Consider the following 10,639-nt stretch of genomic DNA (forward strand, 5'->3'; position numbering starts at 1 on the left):
AGTCCCCCTAAGTAGGAAATATAGGCCCACAAAACGTCCAGCTATGTACCAACAAAGCCCCCAAAATTTTTCCAGGCACCAAATAGGCCCATAAAAAGGTGCTGCTCGATTCCATCTAGGCTCTTATAAATTGCATATAAATACTAACAAGGCCCACATAAAGTTATCCTTTCTAAGTGCCAACTAGACCCATAAAAGTCACCTTCAATACGTTAAGGCGGTCATGTTGTGTAAATGGGTCATAGAGGTCATTATGCATGGTGGTCATTTTTGTATTCAGGGGATTTGATTGGTCACGCTACCTCTTCAATCGCTGGAGCCCGCCGCAGCAGCGGCATGGTTGGAGAGTGCAGGTGGCGCTGAGGTGACCGGGTCATGAACTTATTTGGGTTGAAAGTGCTCGGCACTGTGACGAGAGGATGGCCGGAAAAGACATGGCGCTGCGGTGTGAACGCCGGTTGTCAGCGTCATTCGTGGAGGCCGCGTGATCTGCGGGCGGATCGTGGACTGGATGGACGGACGGACGGACGGACGGACGGACGGACGGACGGACGGACGGACGGATGGATGGATGGATAGTGAACTAGAAAACGGGTCTAGGGGCGCGAACGGAGGTGGGCGGCAGCGGCGCGGATGAAGCAAAACGGCTATACTCGCCAAAGGGGGCGCTGCCGCGCATTTTACTAGTGCTGTGTGTGGTAAATCTGTAGAAACAATAGAACACCTCATCCTAAAATGCGATGGTATCCATCCCGATGTCGATGCAGGCACAGTCACTCTTCCTGGGGCTTTAGGGTTTAGAGATAACAATAGTCATGTAAATAAATCTGCGGTGGAAATTAGCAAAAAGCGATTGGAGGATTGGTGGTACAAAAGCAGCGAGGTGACATAAGTTTTAAAGTGTAGGAAGACGTTTTTTTTTTTAAGGAAATGGCGAATTGTATTAACAACTCACAGCAGAGTAAATAAAATAAGGGAAAAAAACTGAGCATAGTGGCAACACCCACTGCCCCGTTTCAAAGGGGATGCCCCTACCTTCCATCCATTTTTCCATCCTAGCTGACAGCCGTGCGGTGCGGACGCTTGTTTCGATGCTCTTCGGATTACGCGTGGTGACCGGGACCTGACGGACGGACGGCTGCGAGAGCGCCGTGACTACGACAAATCGATGAGTTCTTTCCTTTATTGTTTTGATAGCTTAGATTTAGGCTAGTTTTAGATCTAGGCTATTTAAGTGAAGTGCTCACGAAAGAGCAGGTTAGTGCCCTAACGGCCGGACATTTTCCGGCCGGCAGCTATAGATTTGCAGGGCTCATTTGTGAGTTAACTGGTTTAGACAAGTAGTTAGTATTCCTTTCTAGGTGACTGGCTTTTGCGGTAGGCAGAATTTTATTTGAGCACGTGGTTGCAAGTAGTTTTTTCTTTTCTGGCATTTTGTGGTAGCAATAACAGAGTGCTGCTATGATGGTCAACCAACTGAAGTTTAATGCAAGGAGTGTGAGGCGTCGGTGAATTTGAAGGAAACGCGGTGCGAATCTGTAGAGGAGGCCGAAGGCGCGGATTTTATGTGCAAATGCTGCGTATTAAGTGCACGCCTGGACAGGGCTGACGAAGCGAACACCAGCCTGGCGCTACGTATGGATGTTCTAGAAAGAGAGCTACAGGTAGAGATGGCAGAGAAGCACAAATTTCAAGAACAGCTTAGTCAGTTGTTGGAGGCAACAATGGCTGACACCGCCAAGCGAAGCCACATTGGCGGACCTTCCAGCGCCAGCCACGTGGATGGGGCCTCCGCTGGTATGGACAGCGATAAGGAAGTAATTAAGGCAGGTTCAGACAGGAACAGCTACGCACACGTGGCAGCTAGGAAGTCTGGAGGAGATGGAGAGAAGGGGAACAAGCTAACTCCCAAGAATGAGGTCGCAGTCACAGATAAGAGGCGGCATAATAATCCGGAAGTTAGGACGGAGGAAGAAAATGGCCTAGTGCTTAACGGTGGTGACTCAAATATGAGTAGGTGCAAAATAACTATAACGGAGCATGTAAAGGGTGATAAGCGAGTAGCAGTCAGGGCGTTCCCAGGCAGGAAAATGGACGCAGTACTGAGACAGACAAAAAACGAACTTTCTAAGAATGTTGCAGAGCGCAATTTGGTAGTGGTAGCGGCGGGACTAAATGATGTCTTGAATGGTGAAGCCGCAAAAGTAGTGGAAAGGTTAGCGGAGGGAGTTGACGATTTAAGGGCGATAGCACAGCAAGTCCAGATAGGGGTGTGCACAGAGCCGGAATTGCAAGGACGGAACGGAGAAATTGCCAAGGACGTTGTGGCTGTTAATCGGGAGATAAGGAAGTTAAGCCAGGAGAAAGGCTTTGAAATGGCAGACATAAACAGGGAAGAGCATAGAGCAGCCTTTGGCGGAGGCTTTACACGAGATGGCATCCACTTTAATGGAAGGCTAGGGGCCGAGATTGGGTGGTGCCTCGCAGGCCGGGCAGTGCCTTTCTTAGGGGTCCACTGCGGCTCAGGGCGTAAGAGCAGGCAGAAGCAAAGTAGAAAGTGTAACAATGGCGGCTAACCCTAACAAAATGGCCTCTAGGAGGTCCAGGAAGAGAACTGAAAAAAAAAGAAATTCAACACCAGAATCAGGTACATAAACATGTAAGGCGGCAGAAAGAGAGCGAAGTGGTTAGAGATAGAACACCAGTTAAAGGACGAAGTAGGTGTACACGCGCTGTGCGATACACATCTCGGGGATCTAGAAAATCCAATATTTATTGATGGCTACATCTGGGAAGGGAGCAACAGAACAACAGAGAGGAAGGGAGGAGGAGTAGGTATGCTCATACATCAAGGAACAAATTGGCAAAGAATAAAGTCAACTTGCAAAGAGCATGTATGGGTATCAGGTACAATTGCGGGTAAAATGACATGGCTGGGAGTAGTTTATTTAGGGTCAGGGGACAAATGCAGGCAAGAAAACAAGGATCTAGATAAGTGCCTCAATGACAATATAAAGCAGCTTGGAGAACGTGCCGATATTATTCTGCTGGGTGACATGAATGGCCACATCGAGGATCTGGATGAATACACAGATTGTAACGGGAAGTTGATTCTAGACTTCTGTGAGCGACACAACCTAGTTATTGTAAATAGAGAAACTAAGTGTGAGGGACAAACCACGTGGGAATCCCGTAAGACAAACGACCATTGACTACAGCTTAATCTCGCAGAGGATGTATAGCAAGCTCCCAATAATGGAAATAGACGAAGAGGGGAAGTACCGCCTCGGTAGTGATCATAAGCGTATTAGTCTACACTTAGGAGCCCTGCTCAAACGAGAAATGAAGGGGAGTCAAAAAGAGTAAGCAAAATTAAATGACGAACAAATAGCGCAAAAAACGGCCTACATAGAGGAAGCAGTAGAGACACATCCCATGGAAAAGTGGGATTTTAATAAGTTAGAACTACTCATTAGTACAAAAATAAAACAAGAAAAAGGAGTAAACCGCTGGAGAGGAAAGAGGAAGCCACGAAGTTGGTGCAATAAGGAAATTAGCGAGGCCATCGAACAACGACGGCTGTCATCAGGGGAACACCGAGAAGTAAAGAAGGCGTACTTATCTGAAGAGGAAATAGGCCAAAGCTGGGTATCTTATCGACAAAAGAAACAGCAAGAGCAGGTCCTCGTCCAGGTTAAAATAAAGCAGTCCTCTGATCGCTGGCTGGCTGAAGTTCGCGAGGCAACTAAAGGGGGGCCAAGAAAATTCTGGAACCATATAAGCTGGCTGGGCAAAGTGAAACACAGAAAGCAGGAACAGATTCACGATGCCGAGAGAAAATGTTAGAGGGAGTTGACGCTGTGAACTACAATGCATCAGTTATAGGTGAGTCATTTAAGAAAGAGGATAGAGCAATCACTCCAAATGAAGAAGCGACACAGGACAGCACATGGAAAACAGCTTAGAACTGACCAATCTTAATAGGAAAAAGGCGGAAGCAAATATTCCGAAATGCACGTCTGCAGGGCTAGACGAAATTCCAGTCAAGCTAACTAACGAACTTGGCCCAAGCGGCAAGGAAACGCTGATAAAAGCATTGGAGGTAGTCACAGCAAATAAGAAAATTCCGCACAGCTGGAAACAGAGTAAAATCAATTTCATTTATAGAGGGAAAAGCGATAAGACGAACATAAAATCCTTCCGACCGATTACGATAACATCAGCTATACACAGGCTGGCGATCCAGGCGGTGAAAATAAAAATGCAGTCATGAGTAGAAAGTAATAGAATACTCGGAGAACTTCAGAACGGGTTCAGAAGTGGGAGGCGCTTAGATGGTAGCCTGTTCGTGCTTACCCAGTGCATACAAATAGCGAAGGCGGAAAACAGACCTCTGTATTTAGCCTTCCTGGACATAAGCGGTGCATACGACAACGTGAATAGCGAACTCCTGTGGAAGATATTAAAAGATGAAGGTGTCGGTCATGAGGTAATTGATTTTATACAGGAAATATATCAAAAAAATGGAGTTGAAAGAACATGGCAAGGAATTTAGAGTACAACAACTGTCAAGGCACACAGACGATTAAGGCAAGGTTATCCTCTATCACCGCTGCTGTTCAAGCTTTATATGATAAGTATAGAAAGAAGTCTACAGGGAAGCAATCTGGGTTATAATCTGTCGTACAGATTAGGCGGAAGGGTTGTTGAGCAACGTCTACCGGGTTTAATGTATGCGGACGATTTTGTACTGTTAGCAGATAGCCAGGAAGATTTGCAAACTTTGGTGAATTGCTGTGGAGATGAAGGAGACAGTCTAGGTTTCAGTTTTAGCGCAACTAAGTCAGGTGTGATGGTTTTCAACGATACAACTGATCAGGTGCTTGCAATACAAGGCCATGAAATACCCCGAGTGGCCGAATACAAATATCTCGGGACATGTGTAAACGAAGGGCATATGTACACGCGAACAGTCTCTCATAGCTAAAGGGCAAAGAGATGCCGGAATAATGAAACATAGGGCATTGTGGGGGTACAACAGGTATGAAGTCCTCAGAGGTATTTGGAAAGGAATAATGGTGCCGGGGCTTACTTTCGGGAATGCGGTTCTGTGCTTAAGGGCAGAAGTTCAGTCGAGATTAGAAGTAAATCAGAAAGCTGTTGGAACATTAGCACTAGGTGCACACGGGAAGACCACAAATGAGGCAGTACAGGGGGATATGGGCACGGCATCGTTCGAAGCATGGGAAGTTCAGAGTAAAATACTATACAAAGAACACCTGAGGAAATTTGACGATAACAGGTGGGCAGCTAAGGTATTTCAATACCTATACAAAATGAGCGTTGACTCACAGTGAAGGAAACGAACTAGAAAGCTGGCCAGTAAGTTTGCCAGAGACGAGGAAGGAGAAAGAAAGAGCATTAAACGACAGGTTAAAAACGTCGAAGGTAAAAATTGGACAGATTCAATGAAAAAGAAGCATAGTGTAGAACTATATGGATGCTGGAAAAGGCAGATCAGGAAGGAAACTTTTTATGATAACTCAAGAGGCAGTGCCATCCTCTTTGAAGCTAGGTCAGGGTCTCATAGAACGCGCAGCTACAAAAAGAAATTTAAAGAAGATGACACATGTGCTGTGTGTGGTAAATCTGTAGAAACAATAGAACACCTCAATCTAAAATGTGATGGTATCCATCCCGATGTCGATGCAGGCAAAGTCACTCTTCCTGAGACCTTTGGGTTTAGAGATAACAAGAGTCATGTAATTAAATCTGCGGTATAAATTAGCAAAAAGCGATTGGAGGATTGGTGGCTCAAAAGCAGAAAGGTGACATAAGTTTTAAAGTGTAGGAAGACGTATTTTAATGAAAATGGCGAATTTTATTAACAACTTACAGCAGAGTTAAACAAAAATAAAGGAAAAAAAACTGAGCATGGTGGCAACTACCACTGCCCCGTTTCAAGGGGACGCTCCTACCTTCCATCCATCCATCCATCCTAGCACCGCGTCCCTGCCGCCGTCGTGCTGGCCGGGCAGTAGGAAAGGCTCTGCAAGTGTTGAGCCCATGAGTTTTCGCGCTTTACTGTTGGGTTCAGGGTCGAAATTCTGCATCTGTTGACAAGCTTCAATTATTTCTGTCGCACCTGAGTGCGTGGGAAAACCAGACTAATGGAATTAAAGGCTTTTGTAAGCAAGTCGACAGCTACAGGACTGCGTGTGACACTGTGTAGCGTGTTGTCACCGTTGAAGTAGCTAACAGACCGTGAAGCTTTCAGTTACCTGATGACAAATAGAGTGAGCCAGCATCCAGCCGGGCATCTTATCAGAATTGTGCGCCAGTCTTCGTTCTGGCTGCAATACCCATACCCAACGCCTGAGCAGACGTTCGTAGTTTTACTGGAATCTGCCTTGCCTTTAACAACCTTTCCCACTCAGTTTCCACGGGAAACCTCGATCTTGACATCCTCATTGCCATTTTGTATGCAGATGCTGGCAAGCAAAGCTGTACCAGTGGCACGGAGGAGCTTAATAAAATTCTAGATGCAGGCAACATATAGATGCAGCAAAGGCAGTGCTCAATTCTGAAAATACCGCCATACCATTCTACTTGCACTGTAGCATCAAGCGACAGGCGGCTAATATTACAATGTAGAAGCTTGGGCGTGTTCGTGGTGGATAATTCTTAAAACAGCGCAAACAATTCGAGTGCGCCGGACAATTCCTACACACGAGTGCTCATGTGTACGTCTCGTCTATGCGCGCTCGTATTGTTAGCTCTGTTTCGGGATGTTAGCTGCACAGTTATGTAGCAAAAAAATGGCACCTTGAAGATAGGCTGTGAAAGCTGCCTGAATTTGCTTCTAGCGACCAAGGAAGCGGCAGCGAACTGAAGCCAGCCGAGTTCACTCGCATGAACGACAAGGGCGACCTTCTGTATACCTCTGCAGGGCCCCCTCTAAAAATTGTAGCTGACCTGAAAAATACTTACACGACATGCTTTAGCCTCATATACAGCTACATGCAGACAGTATCCTTGATATTGTACAGGTGTTTAAGGCAAAAACTGGGATCTGGCTCTCTGGCCACTGTGAAAATTTGGCAGCCGAGCTCACTGCTGTAGCACCTAGCTATCGCTACTTTTTAAATAACAAAACCGACTTCCATTTTCAAACAACCGGAAGGGAAAAGATTCTGAGTACAAGGAAATTGGTGCGCTTAGACCTGCAAAGCACCCGTTTGGGTGCAATTCCATTTAACATAATATCGGTTACTCGAAGAATGCATTTGCCTGCCAGGAAGCTAAGGTTTGCTATAATTTTTCTTTTACAAATATTTGCACTTACGCTGCAAGCCTAGTCTAAAATTGGGGTGAAAATATTTTTAATCGAGGGTAAAATTTTGTGAATAAAACGCGTTTCTGAGGCCGCTGAACCGCTTCAGGAAAGGTGGAAATGTCATTTCCGTACAAGCAGATCACACAGTGCCATTAAAGATGAAATACTGCGTTTTAAAAAATCAGCTCAGTAAGAGATGCCCCTGAACAAATTACATCTAACAGCCAAACTGAGCATTCCGCATACCCCTTTGTCGGTCGCAGAAGACATAGAACGACGCGACTTTTCATCGTCAAAATGCTCGAAGGGGCTCGGTGGGGGGAAAAAAGATGCCTAGGATATTACGTTGAACTTAGTTGAAGCCAGTGGCATGCAGGTTTCTTAACTAGGCGCGTATTATGCACCCCACCGTTACGACGATGGGGAAAAACATGCACAAACTCCTGAAGCAGCAGCGACGGCGCCGCTAGGAAAAGTTGCAGTGGCGCCATCTCGTGGCTTTTACGCCAAAGAGCACGCCCGCGCCCTCTCGTTCGCGCCACTATGACTACATTCTAGTTCACTATGGACGGACGGACGGACGGACGGACGGACCGGTTGATGGATGGATGGATGGATGGATGGATGGATGGATGGATGGATGGATGGATGGATGGATGGATGGATGGATGGATGGATGGATGGATGGATGGATGGATGGATGGATGGATGGATGGATGGATGGATGGATGGATGGATGGATGGATGGATGGATGGATGGATGGATGGATGGATGGATGGATGGATGGATGGATGGATGGATGGATGGATGGATGGATGGATGGATGGATGGATGGATGGATGGATGGATGGATGGATGGATGGATGGATGGATGGATGGATGGATGGATGGATGGATGGATGGATGGATGGATGGATGGATGGATGGATGGATGGATGGATGGATGGATGGATGGATGGATGGATGGATGGATGGATGGATGGATGGATGGATGGATGGATGGATGGATGGATGGATGGATGGATGGATGGATGGATGGATGGATGGATGGATGGATGGATGGATGGATGGATGGATGGATGGATGGATGGATGGATGGATGGATGGATGGATGGATGGATGGATGGATGGATGGATGGATGGATGGATGGATGGATGGATGGATGGATGGATGGATGGATGGATGGATGGATGGATGGATGGATGGATGGATGGATGGATGGATGGATGGATGGATGGATGGATGGATGGATGGATGGATGGATGGATGGATGGATGGATGGATGGATGGATGGATGGATGGATGGATGGATGGATGGATGGATGGATGGATGGATGGATGGATGGATGGATGGATGGATGGATGGATGGATGGATGGATGGATGGATGGATGGATGGATGGATGGATGGATGGATGGATGGATGGATGGATGGATGGATGGATGGATGGATGGATGGATGGATGGATGGATGGATGGATGGATGGATGGATGGATGGATGGATGGATGGATGGATGGATGGATGGATGGATGGATGGATGGATGGATGGATGGATGGATGGATGGATGGATGGATGGATGGATGGATGGATGGATGGATGGATGGATGGATGGATGGATGGATGGATGGATGGATGGATGGATGGATGGATGGATGGATGGATGGATGGATGGATGGATGGATGGATGGATGGATGGATGGATGGATGGATGGATGGATGGATGGATGGATGGATGGATGGATGGATGGATGGATGGATGGATGGATGGATGGATGGATGGATGGATGGATGGATGGATGGATGGATGGATGGATGGATGGATGGATGGATGAGTTGGTGGATGGATGAATGGATGGGTGGGTGAGTTGGTGGATGGATGGATGGATGGATGGATGGATGGATGGATGGATGGATGGATGGATGGATGGATGGATGGATGGATGGATGGATGGACGGACGGACGGACGGACGGATGGATGGATGGAGGCTGAACCCTTTGAATCGGGCGGTGGTTCAAGCCACGTAGCCATGACTTGTGAAATTTTACTCTGGTCTTGATTTTAGCCACCAATCAGATAACTTCCGCTTGGTTACTTCTACCCGCTTAAAATCTACTTTTCCTTCACTGTCCTTAAACCCCAATGCTTTGTTTAAATCAGCCCCGCTGCTTTCCACTGTTGGGTGAGGCCCTTTACAGAAAAGTCTAAAGTGTTCAGCCATTTCCTCCTCCTCTCCGCACGCAACGCACAACGTGTCTATCTCGTGGTACCTGAGTCTATGTGTCTTAGTCCGCAAAACTTCCGTCCTGGCCTTAAATAGCAAAGAGCTTCCCATACGGGTATCAAACACACTTTCTTTGGCAATTTCTTGTTTAAATATCCTGTATATTTACAGTGCAGATTTCGTAAGCATTCCTGGTTTCCACAGAGCTCTCTCTTTTTCTGTAACCTTCTTCTTAACCGATGATTGCTGATTTGCCCCCCTACTACTGTTCAGATATTTGCTTATCATTTTTCTAGATCGCTTTTACCATTTCGTGTCAACTTTCCTGATGTACAGGTACCTGAAAACTTTCCTAGCCCACTGCTTTTCCCCATTGTTCTCAATCGCCCCTCAAATGCTATCTTACTGCTAGTTTCTCTGCTCTCAAACGATGCCCATCCCATATCACCCTGTACCCCCTGATTTGCTGTATTGCCATGTGCTCCCAAAGCTAGCCTCCCTATGCCGCGTTGTTTGATTTCTAACCTTGTTTGAACATCTGGCCTCATGCACAGGACAGCATTGCTGAAAGTCCGACTAGGAACCACCACACTTTTGCAGATCCCTCTTACCACTTCATACCTATAGTATTTGCACAGTGCCCTATTTTTCATGACAGCTGCATTTCTACTAGCTTTATTCATTACATATTTTTCATGCCCTGTCAGATACTCAGCACTGTTATTTATCCACACCCCAAGATACTTCTACTCATTCACTACTTCTAGCGTGAACTCCTTTATTCTATGCTCAGCGGCCTCGTGCCTAAATATCATGACTGCAGATTTTTCCTTACTAAATTTGAAACCTGATTTATCTCTCTCTCTCTCCACCATCAATGTCTGTCAACTTCTGCAGATCTTCTTTGTCAGTCATTAGCACTATACCATCCGCGAACGTTAGTCCCGGTAATGACTGCTTAATCCATTCTCCTTGCTTGAAAATATAAAGGTTGAAGCCTAGTCCGCTCCTCTCTAGCTTGGTCTCTAACCCTTGCAGGTACAACATGAACAACGAAGCAGACAGAGGACATCCTT

The 10,639-nt window shown here is 46.4% G+C and overlaps 1 pseudogene; it reads right to left on the reverse strand.

The window, feature by feature from the left end:
- Positions 1 to 9,383: 9,383 nt before the first annotated feature.
- On the reverse strand, positions 9,384 to 10,414 carry LOC144097959 (uncharacterized; annotated as a pseudogene).
- Between the last annotated feature and the right edge of the window lie 225 nt (positions 10,415 to 10,639).

Source organism: Amblyomma americanum, chromosome 7, assembly GCF_052857255.1.
Source record: "Amblyomma americanum isolate KBUSLIRL-KWMA chromosome 7, ASM5285725v1, whole genome shotgun sequence".
Lineage (NCBI taxonomy): Eukaryota > Metazoa > Arthropoda > Arachnida > Ixodida > Ixodidae > Amblyomma > Amblyomma americanum.